The 5,304-nt window shown below is 39.2% G+C and overlaps 1 pseudogene; it reads left to right on the top strand.

The window, feature by feature from the left end:
• Positions 1-423: 423 nt before the first annotated feature.
• Positions 424-1,239, top strand: LOC107148851 (annotated as a pseudogene).
• Positions 1,240-5,304: the final 4,065 nt, after the last annotated feature.

Genomic DNA, 5,304 nt, shown 5'->3' with positions numbered 1-5,304 from the left:
ATGCCTATATGCATATGGAGAAAGTGCCTGTTGAATAAAGTATTTTAGTAGATGGGGCTACTATCATACCGTAGTATGAGAAGCACAAGAAATATGAAAGTTGGGGCTGAAGCTGGGGCTCAGCAGTAGTGCACTTGCCTGGCATGTGTGAGGCACTGGGTTCGATTCTCAGCACCACATATAAATAAATAAAATAAAGGTCTATCAACAACTAAAATATATTTAAAAAAAAGAAATATGAAAGCTATGCTGAGGGTCACAGGTGTCTATCTGCACTTCAGAACTTAAAAGAAAAAAAAAAATTCAAGGCTCAGTGTTGTGAACTTTTGGAGCAACACATGCCAGAGAACCAATGAGTATCTTGGCTTACCCTGCAAGAATCTCTTTTCTCTCAAGACTGATGTGGCTAAGCCTGATTCCAAGATGGTGGCTCCCTGCGAAGTGAACGCAGCAGCCTCCAGTAAAAGTGATGGCAGGGATGCAGGTTTTGGATCCTGGCTGGGTGGACGGTTGGAGGCGCTGGGAGTGGACCAAGCCGTTTAGGGTCCTTACATCCTTGGTATCCATCCTTCGGGAGGAGGAGGAGGAAGAGATGTTGGACGCTCTGTAGGGTGTCCTGTCTGCTTTTCTGGAAGAAGATTCCCTCCTTAATATCTGCAAGGAAGTTGTGTAAAGATGGTCTGAAACTCAGTAAGTTGTCACCAAAGTGAAAAAAGAAGATGAGGTATGGGGCACTGTCACCCTCATTGAGAAGCAGACACGGATTGTGGTGAAGCCCAGGATGGTGTCACAAGAGGGACAACAGAGGAAAGCGGCCCTGCTGGCCCTGGGTGCTGAGGTCACAGGTGAAGAGGATGAAGCAGATGAGAGGATGATTCAGGTGCCACCAGGATGAACACCGGTTCTCAGAAATCTCTGTTTCGAATCACCAATGTAGAAGATGTCCTCCATGCTCAGAAATTGGAGAAAGCTTCACTTTGGAATGAGTCCCAAAGGAAGGAGGAACAGGACAAGCTGCAGCGGGAAAGAGACAAACTAGCCAAGCAGGAGAGCAAAGAAAAGGACACAAGAGAGGGGAGCGAAAGCGATGACCCTGGGCTGTTGGGTTCTTCCCCTGCTTCAAGAACTTGACAAATCGGAAAACTGGTTGTGCATATGTATATTTAGGAGAAATGAGAGAACAATGCATAGTGATTTCCCAAGGCATTTCCCTTTATGTTTACATAGTCAAAAGGAAAATCACCACCGCTTCTCATTACAAAGTGTGTCATGTTTTGGTGATGTGGGTGATCAGATGATTATAGTTGATGTCTGTGCCAAAGAGCTGCAATTGGGGCAATCTTTATATTTCAATACTGAAGTCCTGTGCTCCTTTTGGCACCTTTTATATAAAATACCTACTCTCACCTTGGATAAAGTTTTCCTTGGATGAATAGCACGATTCAGAAAGCTAACAGTTACACTTTTCATTTGGGAGAAGAAACATGACCATTCCTCTGAGATTGAAAAGTGCAAGTACAAATTGCTTCAGAGGAAATATTTATTCTTAAATGTAGTATAGTTTATGGCTGATGTATAAAGCTAATAAGGAAGCCAGATGGGGTGGTGCACACCTTTAATCCCAGCCCTCTAGGGAGACTGAGGCAGAAGGATCACAAATTTGAGGCCAGCTTGGGCAACATATCAAGACCAGTCCCCCCAAAAAAAACCTACCTGGATGCAGATTTTGTGTTACATGACAGCAAACGAGGAAAGTGTGAAGAAATTATTTGGAGTGGTTCCAAGATCTGAGATCTTTTTTAAAGAAAGTTTCAACTGATAAGAGAAAATAGTATCTTTTTAGTTAAAGATAGTTACATAGTTTCCTCAATTTAGGCTGTGACATTAAGAAGGATGTGTCAATATTGAGTGCAAAATATCATTGTTAAACTACATTCATTTTTTTATCATCATGAATTTTCTTGAGTACCAGTAGAAATTTTAATCCAAATTTTCCCTAAAACATGAGTATTAAGACCTGGTATTTCTGATTTAAAAAAACTAGAGGAATTGCCCTTTTAAAGAAAAGACACACAGTGAAATCTGGATAACACAAAAAAATAGTTAAAGAGTCTACACAGCAGATGTTAACACGTTTATTGAATGAATGAGTGGGAAAACTGCCTGAGAGAGTCAAAGTGAGCAGGAACTCTCTATTTCTACCTTTTTCACAAGTCACATTCAATTATAAATAAGGCTCTTCTTTACTTGACTTCAGGCCATAGAAGACTGTCAAGAAGCCTAATGAGAGCATTTTCTCTTATAAAACAAAGTAGATATTTTATACCATGAGTCAGCAATTTACCAACAGTGGGGAAAATTTGGCTATCTTTTTTTGTATGGTACAAACTAAAAATGTTTTTTACATTTTTAAGAGGTTATAAGATAAAGAACACATGATAAAAACCATATTGTGGCCTGTAAAGCCTGAAATATTTACTATCTAGTCCTTTGGAGAAAGTTTGCTGACCTTTTTTTTTATATCATTAACTATGAGATTAACGAAGATTTTTATCTTTGTGCAGAAGGTTGAAAATAAAAAAGCATGGTTAAGGAAAAGGAAATTATGTCACCTATTCATAAAGTCCATGACATTGCAAAAATAACCACATCTTTAAAAGTTAGGAAGGAAGGAAGGAAGGAAGGAAGGAAGGAAGGAAGGAAGGAAGGAAGGAAGGAAGGAAGGAAGGGGCTAAGAATCAGATGCTGAGTGCCCTCACATGGGTTCAGGAATTCAATCTTAACAATGTTCTTATGTGGATGCAATGACTGAGACAAAGAGCAGAATCATGAGAATTAGAATAGTGACATTTGAGAGCAAAAAGATGAGTCTGAGCTGGGCGTGGTGGCGCACGCTTGCAATCCCAGCAGCTTGGGAGGCTGAAGCAGGAGGATCATGAGTTCAAAGCCAGCCTCAGCAATGGCAAGGCCCTAAGCAATTCAGTGAGACCCTGTCTCTAAATAAAATATAAAATAGTACTCAGTGGTTGAGTGCCCCTGATCTCAATCCCCAATACCCACCCCCCCACAAAAAAAAAGATGATCCCGAGTTTTCTAGACTCTACTGATCATTCTTCAGTTGCAACCTTATCATTCCTTGACTGAAGTGTTCTTTCTTTACCAGAAGGAAGAACCATTTTCTTCAATGTTCCACCTATACTACCTATCATTGTCTCAGACTTTTAATAGAGCAATGCATCCCAGCATTCACCAGGACACCAATCAGAAAGTCAAATCCAGGAGGAAATACATGAATGCATGTGTGTGTGTATGTGTGTGTGTGTGTTGTGTACATTGCTAATCATTTATTGCCATATAACATACCACCCCTTGCCCCAAGACTTAGTGACTTAAAGCAACAATTTTATCTAGCTTATGAGTCTGTGTTTATTAGTCTGGGCTGAGAACAGCTGGGTAATACTTCTGGTCTGTGCCTGATCAGCTCTTCATGGCTGGGTTCACACACATCTCTCGGGTGACAGTGAACTCTTTGTATGATCTTTCATTCTTCAACATGCTAGCTTGGGTTTGCTCATGTGGAGTGGAATGGTTCCTAGTCTGAGAGTGGAAACTACAACATTCCATGAAGCCTAGATTAAGAATTTGTATAACATCATTTTCTCTACACACTGTCCATCAAAGCTGGTCAGAAATCTGCTCATTCTCAATCAAGTGGGGAAATAGAATTTACTTCCTGATGAGAAAGGGCAAATAATTTGTAGCCATTCTTTCAATCTACCATATATAATGACAAACAACAATAATAATATCTAGCCTGGTGAAAACATGAGGAAATGGATTGGTGGTACAGTGTAGACAGAGGCAGGAGGAATATAATTTGTGTCAGTGGAATCTAATGATATAGTTGCACTCAGAGATTTGAGATTTAATATGCTAGCTAAAGTGCTAGAAGTGATTCTATTTTTTGCTGGTTGATTGCATTAAAGTCTAAGTAACTTTATTTTACGATGCAAAAATTAATTTGTGTAGCATAGATGAAGAGGAAAAGGATTGATAACCAGATCAATAACCCCATGATGGGGGCCAGGAATAGCCATTGCAATTAGAGCTACCACCTGATTAAGTTTATGATACTCCACTGTCACTCTCAAAGATCTGTGTCACTCACACAAATGAGTTAAGTGGGATGCAGTATTGCTTTATATTTACCATTTGGAGATTCCACTCGGCTCATCTTATCACCAGACTAAGAGAATATTTATGGAATGTACTTAAGACACTACTTCAGGGACCTTTCTGAAGGAGCTGTGGGTCAGTGAGCTGACTCATGCCTGAAAATTACCAGAGAGTCTGTGACTCTGCTGAAGTGATTCAAATCAGGCCTCTGTTTTAAAGCTTATAGTCTTCTTTTTGCTACACAATGCTGTCTTTCCAACTGAGGACAGTTTTGAGAGGGAAGGGAGGCACTAAAACTAGTGAAAAGTTATACTTCTTTTTGCAATGATAAGTTGGTTCGTTGGTAAAAATATGTACATGTTATTCAACAACTGTCTTTAAGAAGAAAGTTCTTTCTAAAAAATAAACATATATTTGTATATTAAAACAATAGTCAAATAAAATTCATTTATCTTGATTATCCAAATATTAAAAAATAATGTAAGTAGATTGTTAGTGAACAACCATCTAACAAAGAAAAACAAGCAAGTCAGGATTAAATTTTTTAAAATCTTTTTTGGAAACACTGCAGAACTATCTAGGAGCCCAAATCTTGAATATCCAGATACCTGTGAGAAGATAAGGGCACTGAGGGGAGCCCCAGAACCCCTTGGAAGCACTTGTTTTGCAAAAGCAGTGTGAGCAGCAGCAATAGATAACAGATAAACAGAGTGTTCAGAAGCCTCACAGCTGGAGAGACAAAAAGGACAGTTAAGGACCCACAATGAAGGAGGGGCCAGTTAGAAAACCAGAGGGGCTGGATCCAGCAGGAAGAGTGAATCAAAAATCAACAAGTTCCCTCAAATGCTGAAGCCCACCTTTGAATCAGATGTATGTTAGATGGTATTGAGATAATCAAGTCTACTGCCTGCCAGGAAGACATTGAATTCTCTGCTAGGAGATAACATTATCCCAAATCTCTATAATTTTTCATATATGTTGTTCAACACATTTGAGTTAAAAATCATTAATATAGCAACAAGAAAGACCAAGAAGAAAAAATGATAATACAAACATACCTGTAGGTGATCCAGATATTAGTTATCAGATTGGACTTTAGCAATAGGAAGATGTTTACCAGATAATTGA

Source organism: Marmota marmota, unplaced genomic scaffold (assembly GCF_001458135.2).
Source record: "Marmota marmota marmota unplaced genomic scaffold, marMar, whole genome shotgun sequence".
In the NCBI taxonomy this organism is placed as follows: Eukaryota; Metazoa; Chordata; class Mammalia; order Rodentia; family Sciuridae; genus Marmota; species Marmota marmota.
The sequence above is the reverse complement of the archived record's forward strand: the minus strand, read 5'-3'. Positions and strand labels throughout refer to the sequence as shown.